Consider the following 13,410-nt stretch of genomic DNA (forward strand, 5'->3'; position numbering starts at 1 on the left):
CATTCAAATTAAACCATTCTGAGAAAACTGTCCTGTGAAAAGTATAGCATTTAATTCCGTTCAGAATGAAATGTTGTTTAAAAATATGTTGTTTTCATATACTTAGGACTCTGAAGTGTTGTAGAAAAAGAAAATACATACATTTATATGTATATTTACGACGTAATTACAAAATATTTACATCCGAACGCGTCAAATCCCATTGAACTCAATGGTAAATGACCCAATGTTTTGGTCACCACGTAGGGATCGCGGGTGTTTCAGAGCAGGGTACGGGAGAAACTTGTTTAGGGCGACTCCATCTTACTTCCTACCTCCTTGTCGTTACCACCAATCCCCACGAAAGAACTTTCGGTTCACCATTTGGAGTGCTCCCATGCCGCAAAGACAAACATACATTACAAATCATGCATACTTTCTCAGGGATTAGAACCCGGGCTCTTCAGTACCGCAATAGACGTCTCTAACCATTATACCGCTTGGCGGCTTTGCAACACCGTATTCATAACAAATACATAGCTGAAATATTTCATGAGTCGCATAAAGTTGCTTCGGTCCCCGAAAATTTGTGGCATCTGGATGGGAATAAAGTTTTAAACTTACAGTTGCCATTGCTGGAATAAAACCATGTTTTGCTATCAATAGTAGAAAGCTAATTTTGATTGGTTTGCCTGTAAATTTGCTACCATATTGAAATTAGTGTCTTCGAGATTATTTGCTCTACAGCGCTTGATTCCTAACAAACGTGCTTATATTCAATAGTATTTTCCATATTTAATATTTTGACGTACATTCAAATTAATAAAAATCTTTCATCTCGTGTTTTGTACTATTTATTTTGATATAAAGCTGTTCCCCATAACACCATACATTTATGAAGTCATACATATTCAAATAAATATTTCATTTCCTGAAGAAATTTACATATGAGTGAGTTTCAAATTAAATAAATAAAAGTGGCATTTAAATATATACTTATAAAATTTACCTAGATAACAAGGTTATTTTTTATATAAAATGTAAAATATATATACTCCACTCAAAGTTGAACTAGAAAGCATTAACTCCTTTTTTTATTGCCTTCTGTATTCGGTTTCTGTGTTACTAACTTTACTGATGAAAAAAAATTGAAATTAAGTTAGCTTTCCGATATCTTATATATTTGGCTTCTGGCACGGACGATTAATATTTTATTTCCCCAAAAAAACATTGAGTTGCTAGGGCTACCGTATGTGTACTTAGTGTACATTTTAGACGACTTTCATGACATATCGATTTACTTTAATGCAGTATCTTTAGGAATAGTTTATCTGTAACAAATACTTGTTTTGAAACATTTTGAATGTTATGTATCCGAATTAACTTCGTTCAATTGACAGTACGGATAATGCATACAAAATGGAAATCATTTCTATTGATTCAATGAAACTTCTATTACATATGTATTAAAAAGACCTTCAAACTAATCCAAATAAATGAATGTAGTAGTTGGTTACACGTGAAAAATTACCTATCACGTTATTAAAAATATTATCTGCAACTGTCTCGTATATTTCAAGATTAATGCGACAGTTTCTGCTTTTAGTCATTTCATTCGCCATTTAGATTATTGGATTCTCTTTATTTTTTTTTTATTTAATTTTATTTTTTACTTATTATTTTTTTTACCGTTTGCATTGCTAATGTACATTTATTTATTTATTTTGTTAGTACTATGACTTACTTGTATAAGTATCGTGATATATTTTATATAAAACAAGGAGTTTAAATTAGAATTAACAAAAAATATCTCTTTGGGCATAATATAATATCTGAAAGCTTTCAGATTTTCTTTTTTTTAATTTTATTTATTTATTTATTTATTAGCCCAGAGGGGCGTTAGCCAAAAAAGATTATTAGTCTCGAAACGTTATTTTGAGTCGGTTCACTGTAAATGTCCGTTTAATTTTTTAAGATTGTTCCCACCAAATATTAATGCCCTGTTTTATATTAAAAGAAATTTTTTTTTAAAAAAAAGAGAAACTCTGAAAGATTTCAAATTTTATTACGCCCAAAACGGAGTTTTTTTAACGTTTAGTGTGTTTACGTTTATTTATTAAATATTATATTCTTCACACTTAAAGCACGTTAAATTCAGTTCAACAGCATATCTTTTTATTTGAAAACAGCATATCATTATAAGTTCCGATAGAGTCTCGCGCGCTGGAGATAAAAATATTTTTTCCATACAGTGTTGCCACTGCTCACTTTGAAATCGTTAAATAAGTTAATAATAAATTCGTTAAAGTTTTACAAAATATGAAATAGGTAATAAAAGTCATTCGAATTTCAAAATTCGAGCTTCCAGGTGCCCATGTTCGGGTGGAGGATTACGTTATTCAAAATTTAATGGCTCTAGGTATCAGTATCAGTAGCGGGCGCAGCCCGATTCACCTAACCAAACAAGTTGGTCTTATGGTCATGACAGGCCACTCCCATTTCAACATAATAGCTCTAGATACCATCGTTTTCTCACAGTGCGGGAAACATACATATGTTCATGCAGATTCTTTATTATTTAATTTCTTTAAATATAATACAGGGCGGTAATATTCCGTGGCAACAATTTACAAAGTGGTTGCCCGTTTACAAAATGCTGTTTTGAGACTAACTGCCCTTCTGGGTACCGCTCCTTTGGGTTAAAAATTATGTTAGTAGAGTTTAAGATGAGATTGGTAACCTGCGTCAGTCAAAGGGATCATAAAAGCCTTAATCCTTTAATGAGACACCAAATATGAATCCTTTCAGACTTTCTTTCATTTTCCTTTTCAGTTTTGATGATATTATTAACTCGAGAAATAAATTTTCTAAAAGAAACCTTTTTTCTCCTGTCATGTATAATAGGAAACTATCCTAAAGCCTTCATCACTTCCCATATATATTTTACTAGTTGCTAGTTATCTATCAGCCTAATGAGAGATTTAATTTATGTTACTTACATAATCTAGAATTTCAGAATTTCATACAAACGAACTGCCTGCCAAAATTTCTTCAATCTTTTCCGCTTTGAGAATTATTTTTTTCCTTTGGAAGTTAAAGGCATTGATGCAATGTCAAAAATGCCCTTGTACCAGTCAATTCCAATTAAAACCTCTTCATAATTGTATCAAATTCATGTCATGGTGAACTTTTTATTTTCAATGAGACCTAAAATTTATTACTTGTTGATTTCGTGAGACATCGAATTAATACTATTTGTTTTCCTTGAAACACTTCTTTATGTCTCTCGTTTGTTCTGCTCCATACGTCTTTCGCTTATTTAGTTAGCTACATCTACTAAATATATTTTCTTAATTGATTCTTCTGCATATTCTATTGAGTCAATAATTACTATCATTTCTAAAACGTCGGGATCTGAAGGCTGTGATTTGTTGCGCAAGTAATAACTATTATTAGCTACATCTGGATGTCAATAATAACTGCGAGTGATATGGGTTCCTCTTGAATATACGTTTCTTATACGTTACCAGCTGCGGGAACGGGAAAATCAAAATGTTATTAATTAGTGTAATTGTAATGGGTACTTTTCCGTTTCGCCGGCGCAAATCTGGCCAAGCAGACTTTATTGGCGACAACACAGAGCATACACATATAAAATGTTAACAAATGTTGCTTCTAAGAATTTTTTATTTTGAGGGCATAAACATTTTAATATCTTTTAAATTTTATAAAAAGAGCCAATAAATAAAGACAATAAATTTGTAGAAAGTCATTAATTTAAGAATTTACTATGCTTTCATGGTACAACATCCTGATTCACGTGACCCCAAGTGATCTCATCTCACGCAAACTACACTAAAAAAAATCTAATTCTCTCAGTAATTATCTACATTAATTTCAAGTTAAATCTTAATTTGGAATACAGGTTTAAATGCAAGAACTATTTCAGTTCGTACGAATAGCTTACTCAAAAATTACGTAAAAAAGCAGTGCTTTATTTCGCTAGTGCATTCTCATTATATTGACCTTAGGACATAAAACTGGACTATCTGTTAAAAATTCTATGTAATTGTATGCCAGTATGCCAGTATTGAAAGAAACAATGAATCTGATAAGAAATGGCTGCGACTTGTTTTGAAAATGAGGCGTAATAGGTTACCAGCGAGGATATTCCGTTTGGCATCAGTTGTACCATTTTTGGCGACTTTATCGCCTGCGCCGGCAAAACGGAAAAGTACCTTGTAATGATATATTTCAACAGTGCTGCGTCAGAAAAGGCTATGTATCAATGCTCGTACATTTGGCTTATAACGTGAACTTTTAAAACAAAAGAGTAAGATCGAAATTTATGGGTGCATGTTATGTACCAGATGTATACATGATAGATTTAAAAATAAGGAAAAGGTGCGTATGCAAAAATTAGATTTCTACACGTACCACCAGCTGCCTGGTTAGCATCGCTGACTGCCGTGCCGAAGGGTTCGGTTCGAATCCCGGAGAAGGCATGGATGTTTGTAAATGTATAGTGTCTGTGCGGCATGGGCGCACTCTAAATATGCGTCGAGCTGAAACCTTCTCGAGAGGTTGTGGTAAGGGAAGAGGGGGGCAGGGACGTTGCTCGACTGAAGGGTTGTTATGAATATGATTGCCAGAGGAATGGTTATGCGCACGGTTGCGAGTTTGGCACATTGTGAAAATTTGGCGAATTTGGCTAATGTGGTTGCGATAACACGTAAGAACCAAATATTGATATTTTAAGATCATTTTAGGCAAATTCGCGAAAACCATCAATTTGCACCCGATAAGTCATTTTTCTCTTTCCATCCGTAAAAAATTTTCAGACTGCTCCAAGATAGTTAATACGCAAGGAGTAATATTTAAAGTGTATTATTGTAATTAGTTTTCAGCGGACTGGAATAACTAATCGAACAGGTATATTTCTGAAGTTTACAAAACTTTTGCACAGCTGAAATGAGCTGATGAAGGAAGAATATTTTCTTTCTGGATGTATTATGTTGATGCATGTATCTTTTTAAAGAAATCTGTCTGACACGTTTTGTCAGATAACGGAAACAATCCCTACTTAGTAATCGATTTTTTTCAATTTCAGGTAACTTATATATAAGTTGCATTATCTAGCTCTCAGACATCGACAATGTCGAAATTACTTTATACTTATTTCTGTTCATTTCAGCGTAATACTTTGCTGTCTCGCCGCACTGAATATTTTTACATACCTTAACAGCAAATAATATTATTTTGCTGTTGGATGAATTTTAATCGGTGTCTGGATATACTATTTCACTTATTCCTTTTCTGGGAAAAGTGTAGCTTTCTAAGAAATATTTTATTTAAGAACTGCTTAAGATTCTGAATAATAATTCTGGGAAATATTTTATTCAGAATATAATATATATAACTTTAGGAAATATTTATATATATTGCACATATATGTATATATTCTTTCACCAGCAAATAAGTAAGGTTGTTAAAAATTCACTTTTCAAGATTTCAGACCTATATTTCATCCGAAATAATGTACTGTTAACTTTAAAAACTTTTGTATTTATTGTTTCTTCGGATAGCGAAAAACTAACTATGGCAATTTATAAATTTCTTTAGAAATAATACTATTTCCATCATTTCCGTTTGCTGAAAGCATAGTGTTGAAATGGAAACGCTTTATACTAAAATACGAATTAAAAATCAGTTTACTAAGGGAAAATAGCATTTCTTTTGCGTTCAAGAATTATTCAGATTACAGCAAAGCACACGTGTGTTGTTCATCCAATGCGAGGAATGCTTTCGTAAAGAACTTTGTTGAGTCATTAGAATTTTTATTGAAGCAGGAGACATGAAATGAGCAATGCCGTCGCCGCTACTCGAACCTGGATCTCTCGAATAAGCGCCAAGAGGCGTGCAGAAAGGAAAGAGAAAATGCTACCCCTTTTAAAGAGCGACTGAGGATTGGGGAACTCAGTCGCAATATCCTGGTGGTGAAGAATCATTATCCACCACATTTTAGTCGTTAGGATTTTTGGAGTACGAACCTGCACTTCTAGTATACGCGCTTGTATATAAATTCACGTACATCTTATGAAATTTTGAATAAAGAACTCTAATGCTTCGCGAGTATGCTTAGAAACTCGTATGCTTTGATATGATGATTTTTATAGTTTACAAATAAAAAAATGTTGTTGAAAAATATATAAAAATTACTAAAAATACAAATTTTAAATATAAATTAGAAAAAATCTGCCTATATTATTTGGACTGAACCTAAATTTCGAGCAGTGAAAAAAGGAATCAAGTAAATTCAATCAAAATAAGGGACATTAAAAAATATATACGAAATTCAATTAACCCTGAGGAGCGAAAATTTTCAGAGCTAATTTTTTAAGAACTACTGGTGCGAGTTTTACAAAACTTGGCTCTTTGTCATAAGTTGAGCCTTAGAATAGAAATAATGAAAAAAATTATGTGTCATTTCATAAAAAGCCTGATTTTGTGTCAAAATGCCTATGTTATAAGTGTAAAGTTGTGCTTTCGAGACATGATAAATGAACTATAAATTTTATCAGTCTGCCCAGTAGAAGAGATATAAAACTGTCCTTTTTTGTGCATGGAGTACATTACGCTTTCTTTAAAATACGTAAACACTACTGGATTATTATTTCAGTAACCTTCACAAAAAATTTAGAGAAGAATGTCAGATTTATGCCCTGCGTAACAAAGCACCTTTCATAATGCCTCTGTTTAACACTTTCGAGTTCAAAGTTCTGAAGTTGTTTTTGATAAGAACCACGTTCAGCTGATATGGTTTGAACGATTAAAAGATTAAGATGAAATAACCCGGCAGACGTATATCATTCTTCTTTCTAGAAACAAGCCAACACGTTCTATGCAAAGCTATTTTTCAAATCTTTTTGCAGAATCTTTGTCTCTTTTTCTCTCCGGTAGGTTGCCAAAAATAGTATTCACAAATTATTGTCTGTAGGATTGCAACTTGTTAAGGAACTTACAGACAAAACATTGATTCTTAGGTTTAAAATTCATCGACAGAGTCACCTTGCAAGATTTTTGGATATTTGATATCATAATATTAAGTCGTAATGTGAAATAACATTTATTATTCTAAACACTTGTCAATATAATCGGTAAAGTCAGACAATGTTTAGAAAGCGCCAACATTGTTCTCTGTTTATGGATTTAATTAATTAATGTAAAGTTATTCTTTTCAGTTAAGCAAGTTTTAATGCATTATATTATTGTTCTTTCAGACTGCAGAATTGGATGTTTATACTCTAAGGAATACTGAAGTTGTATGGTTGGAAAGTGAGTACACCATCTCATTATTTTACTTAATTGAGTACTTTCATACTATCCGTAGACCTTTAAAGCTATCTATCATCGAACCATATACATTGGAGGAGATCCCACCAAATATGCGGCAATTGTTTCTGCGAAATTCTAAAGGACAGAGAAATTGTAGGGTTAAGAATGAAAGCTTCGTCGAAGCAGGTTTGGTTTTTGTTTATGTGATGACGCCAAAGCCTCGAGGGCTATCTGCCTAAGGGGAAGTATGCCTTCATGCAGGACTTCCTAAGAGAACTTGCCCGTATCCACGTTACACATGGGAAAAACCACGAAAACGCCCACGCAGCCAGCCCCGTTCGTGAGATTCGAACATCGGACCGAACTACCAGTGTTCAGCGACTTTACCGCTCGGGAGCTGGTGGGATCTCGTCAAAGTAGGAGTGACTTCTTTAGATCGAAGAGGGTAAAAGATACACTAAGGTTACTTTACATGGGCCTTAATACAATTTTGCGTATGCACGAAATAGCTTTTTGACCGGTGTCGAAGCAGATCCAACCTTAATACCTTTTAACGCATCCTCGAAATAATTGTCGAGCCGGCGACGGAGGTCGAACGTTATGTTTGTCAGGTCACGTTACGTCAAAGGTTACGTTTGTCAGGTTACGTTACGTCAAAGGTTACGTTTGCATTTTATTTGAGTTCAAACTTCTGTGACACCATTGTTTCCCTGTCGTATCGATATAAATTAAATCAGTGATCCGCGCTTGCAGATAATTTAATTTTTTATTTATTCTGATATAAAAAGTAATTACGAAAATCCTAGTTGAAATTATGGCGAAAAGTTTTGTCAAAGAATGAATCCTGCAACTTCTTTGATTTTTGTACGGTATCCCTCAATTTCCTGTACCTTTGACGATTAGGCGACGGGAGCCGGCGACAAGAAATTCTCTTTCGTTGATATAGCAGCGCAGTAGTCAAACTGGTTTACATTACGTCGATGGAAGCTTTCCTTCTTTATATACACATTCTTTGATGGAAGCATTCTTTCCTTACATGCACGTTCTTTGTAACTTTGGAACGCATTCTTTGATGCCTCTTTATCTAATAAACAGTTAGTAATTAAGACACAATAACACGCCAAACAAATACTAATTCAGAAGTCAAACAACAAAAATCAGTGTTTGAAAATTTGAAAACATGACGCTGATATTTGTTGTTTGACTTCTGAATTAGTAAACAGTTAATACTCAACTCTCTTTGTTTTTGCGCTTCATAAAAAGGTTTCCGTGGATATTCTTTGTTTTTTTAGGCCATCTGATTTTGCTCTGTTTGGAACGCTATATAAATTTCCCGCAGATACTCGTTAAAATCTATTTCTGTTTTGTCGGTCATATTCAGCTGACCATATCGTGTCCATTAATAGACACTTCTTGGATGGCAAAATCTCATAATTTTGAAAATAATTTATTGCTTGCTGTTCTGTTAAAGGCAAATCCCAAAATTTAATATCTTTCCCTCCCCCCCAAAAAAATTACGAGAGCAAACAATAACAGTGAATTTATGTCCCTTTTCATAAAAGCAAAATAAAATACGGCTTATTGAGACTCAATCCGGATCACGTCAAAGAGAGCACAGATGATATAGATGTGTTGGTACGTCACGTTTATCTGTAACTGGCACTAAATGGTGCCAGCTGGTGACAGTTTCACTGTCGACGGGATAATACTCAGGAACCCTTAATTATTGCGAAAGAAATTACATTAGATTAAATAGATTGGAGGCGAAGTTTTGGGCAAATGTGTGTTTTTCAATTCAGTGAAAGAAAACAACTATTGATGTGTTGATTTACAATATAGACTTAGTTTAGTTTTTCATGGTAAATCGGTCTACAACAGGTTAGTTTTTAATGGTAAATCGGTCTATAACAGTTTACCTTTTAATGGTAAAACTGTCTACAACAATTTGCTTTTTAATGGTAAATCGGTCTACAACAAAGGATGGGTGATAAAATCTCAAAATACACCTTCAAAAAATTTTTCAGAGAAACTAAACACCCATCATTACAGTCCACCAATGGCCGAGTGATTTGGATCGCTGAATGCTGCGAATTCATCCTGGGTTCGATTCCAGGCTAACGGGCTGAGTATAAACACTCATGTCCATAAATTAAGGATAATTCGGAGTCACGCGGAAATCGAACTTTAAAATAAATATATCACCTGTAAAATCACTACACACATCTTCAAGAATCATATAAAAATTTCAGGAAGTAACTAGATGACACCCATGGTACGTCACAATGACGAGAGTGTAAGAGAGTGATACATAAGGAATGCAGGCAAAGTAGTAAAATTTTTCGCAGGCGCTTTATAAGCATTTCAGTGCAATAACCGAATAGTTATGACACAAAGGACGCATTTGGATGATTTTTTACGTGGTAGAATTATCGACCGTCTGGAATGTGGGCGTACCCAACTGGAAGTATCAGACGAACTTGGAAATGCCCAGAGTGTCATCTGCAGGCTTTGGCAACGATTCCAAGATGATGGTAATGTGAGTAGACGTTACAGCACAGGTCGCCGCAGAGTTACAACGCCGAATGAGGACCGGTATGTGGCAGTTACTGCCAAAAGAAACAGGCGGAGCACAGCCTCAGACCTGTCTCGTTAGCTCTCTTCAGCCACTGGTACGACAATTTCAAGGCAGACCGTGTACAGACGCTTAGGTCAGATTGGTCTATATGCTCGTAGACCTGTCAAATGCGTCCCACTTACTGCAACTCACTGTAGCCTGCGGTTAGCCTGGAGTAGAGAGTATGCATTATGGACACCACAACAGTGGGCTTGTGTGATGTTTTCCGACGAGTCCGGGTTTAGCTTGCAGTCTGATTCTCGCCGGACGTTCATATGGAGAGCTCCAGGTACCCGTTACCACCAAGAAAAGATCACTGAACGACACCGTTACGGTAGTGCAGGAGTGCTCGTTTGGGGTGGAATTATTCTGGTTTCCAGAACTGACCTGCATGTTCAAATTGGAACCATGACAAGCCAAATCTATCGGGACGTCATTCTGGAACAACATGTACGTTTGTTTCGGGGCGAATGGGCGCACAATTTGTGTTTATAGATGACAACGCCCGTCGTCACCGTGCAAACATCGTAATGCCTTCAATCGGAGAACACCACCGGTATGGATTGGCCAGCATTCTCACCGGACTTGAATCCGGTAGAGCACGCGTGGGACACGCTTGGCCGACTAGCTGCAGCCCGTCAATCTCCTCCTACATGTCTACCGGAACTTCGGAGAACATTGCTTTTTGAGTGGTGTAATATTCCCCAAGATCAGATCGATAATTTGATACTCAGCATGCCTAGGCGTTGTACGGACTGTATTGCATCGTCTGGGAGACATACAATGTATAACAATTATTCCAACCATATAATATTGGTTTTCCGTAAATAGGTTTTTTTTGCAATTTACTCCAGGGAGAAAAAATCGCTAATTTTTTTAATAATATCAAACATATAGCATCTTTTCTTGCTCTTTACCTTTTGTTTAATAAATAGGCTTTACAAATAAGTCAAATTTGTTTTGCTTCTAACTCTTCCTTTGCCTGATTTTGCATTATCCTTAATTTATGGACATGAGTGTAGTTGGGTTTTGTGCTTTTTTTGCCCTCATCTGTGTCGTGAATGCGAGTCGGTTTTTCTTAGAAAATCCTGCACGAAGACATCCCTTCCTCTAGCTCTCGTGTGCCTTGCCGTATTCAATGAACTTAAGTCTTCATTAGAGTTACTTGGTATAAATCCTTCTATAGAAGTTATATTTTTGTTATTTTCGCATAGAATTTCGTGCGGCTATGCGAGCCTCTGATTCATAATAATGATTTCGGGGGGGGGGGAGGAATATAGTCAGCCTTTCATTTACTTTCATTTTATTTGATTTATAAAAAATAATTTAACTCAAAGAATTTTTTATTTATTCTTCGTATTTATTACTTTTTATTATATATTTCTTGTTTAATTTATAAAAGGCATTAAAATAAACGTATATGTGTTTTTCGAGTTTTGGAAAGGTTTGGTTTATGTGATTACGGCAAAACATCGAGAGGTATCTACAAAAGGCGAGTAATGCCTTCGTAGAGGACTTTCTAAGGGAAACTCGCTTGTATATGGGAAAACCACGAAAGCACCCATGCAGCAAGCCCCCTTGCAGGATTCGAATCTCTCTCCGAACTACCAGTGTTCAGTAGCTTTATCGTCCGATTGTCTAGCAGTGATAGAATGGATGCGTAGGGGGAAAAAGAAACACGGAATTTTCTCTTACAAACATCCGTAGCTTCACCGGGATTAGAACCCAGCGCATCGCTTAGTCGTCAACAGCGATTACACTGGCTGATACAGCAGAAAAACTGACAGGGGTTGACTACTTATGTTTACTATCGTTTCTCAAATTCGCAAACATGACATTCATTAGCTATTTCTGTAGTGGCTTTGTATAATTACCTTTTTTGTAAAAAATATTAATACGCAGAAACGAAATTAATGAAATTAAATAGCTTATGGTACTTTTTTTTTTTTTTTTTTTCTGGGGAAATATAAGAATAATTTTTATTGAGTTTCATTTCCAAATGTTTTTGTTCGTTTAAACTATAAGTTAGATACCCAGGTTACCTTTCAGCTCATAAAGAATAGGTTGATCATATGAAGCTCGCGTAAAATATCTCACTACACGTGTAAATGTAATCTAAATTGCCGTGATAAAAGAATGTTGTTTATTGACATTAATGGAAGACATTCTAAAATTTGTAATAATGATAAGATGCTAGACATCTAGATTTCCAAAGCATGAAAAGGGTTGTAGCGTTATTTTATGCTACAGTTGGCGCGTTTTTCTCTCCAGTTTTCTGTTTTTATCAGTATAACTGTAAGTAGGAAAAGCAGAAAAAGATTTTAATACATTACTCTCGGACACGACTGTCACGGACATGATTATTAATCCACGGTTATTTATACTCCATAGTTTTTGAAAACAATGCTATAAGAAGCATAGACAAATACAGTTAACATCATTCATTTTCAAATAAGAATTAACTTGTATTTCTTTAATGTTTTCTCTCTGTCTCCTCAGCGGCTTAGCGGTAAAATCGCCGAACAGTGATAATTCCACTGGGTTCGATTCTCGGCAAAGGCATAAGATTTTCGTGGTTTCCCAATATGTAATGTGGATAAATAAGTTTTTTTAAATCAATTTAGTTAGACGTTAAAATGGTTATCAAATGCCTATCAGCCATTTCTTTCTCAGAAGCATTAATGTGATATCATCTCTTTCAAACTTCATTTTTTAAACTTAGAATATGCAACTGTCAACTACTTATCCGGAATTTGGCACTTTTAGCTTTTTGCTTCTTCTAGTAAAGTTATTTTTAAATGCTGTTTTTATCTTTACTTTCATAGCTCCAGGAATATTAATATCTGATGCAATACTTAGTGTTTTTAATAATTCACTTTTTCACAAAATATAAATTGAAACAGTTTCTTACCGGCCGCGGAAATTAAAAAAATTATTTGAGCAGATTTAATCTAAACTCGGAGATGGTCTGTGATTGTAGCGTCGGCTGCGAGGAAAATGTTGAACATGTGCTTCTTCTATGTCCCAAATATGAGAGTGAAAGAAAAATCTTGAAACTGGCAGTAAAAAATTTTAATATTAACTGACCTCCAGAATTCCCTAGTTTATATCTGAGAGAAGTGCCTTTGGCAATTCATTGTAAAATTTTGTAATCCATCTTAATTTTGTTTTAAATTTTCTCTTACGGTTTATTTTGTATTGTGTTTCATACTTGCTTTTGACGCACTGGAGAAACGGTGTAGCACCAGGGTGCCTGGGTCAAGGACCCTACCCCTTGTAGAACAGATATGTTATTTCGAATATTGTAATGAGTAACGAATATATATATATATAAAATTAAATCATGTTTTTAAATTTTTTTTTAAAATTATAAGAATAGAGATAAGATAAGAGATAAATTAAAATATAAATTTCTAGAAGGAATGCGTCAAGTTTCAATAGACCTGAAGTGCTATCTAGGAAGCCCGAGAAAGGAGAAATGG

The 13,410-nt window shown here is 34.7% G+C and overlaps 1 protein-coding gene across 2 annotated transcripts in view; it reads left to right on the forward strand.

The window, feature by feature from the left end:
- Positions 1 to 6,842: 6,842 nt before the first annotated feature.
- The window catches only part of LOC118186215 (uncharacterized), a 695,790-nt gene continuing 689,222 nt past the window's right edge, over positions 6,843 to 13,410 (forward strand). For both annotated transcript variants that reach the window (XM_085813564.1, XM_085813565.1), the window contains exons 1-2: positions 6,843 to 6,935; positions 7,260 to 7,314. The gene's annotated coding sequence lies outside the window, so the exon portion shown is untranslated. The remainder of the gene's footprint in view (positions 6,936 to 7,259; positions 7,315 to 13,410) is intronic.

The sequence above is a fragment of the Stegodyphus dumicola genome, chromosome 3 (assembly GCF_044657685.1).
Source record: "Stegodyphus dumicola isolate Sdum_Otavi_A_Nest chromosome 3, ASM4465768v1".
Lineage (NCBI taxonomy): Eukaryota > Metazoa > Arthropoda > Arachnida > Araneae > Eresidae > Stegodyphus > Stegodyphus dumicola.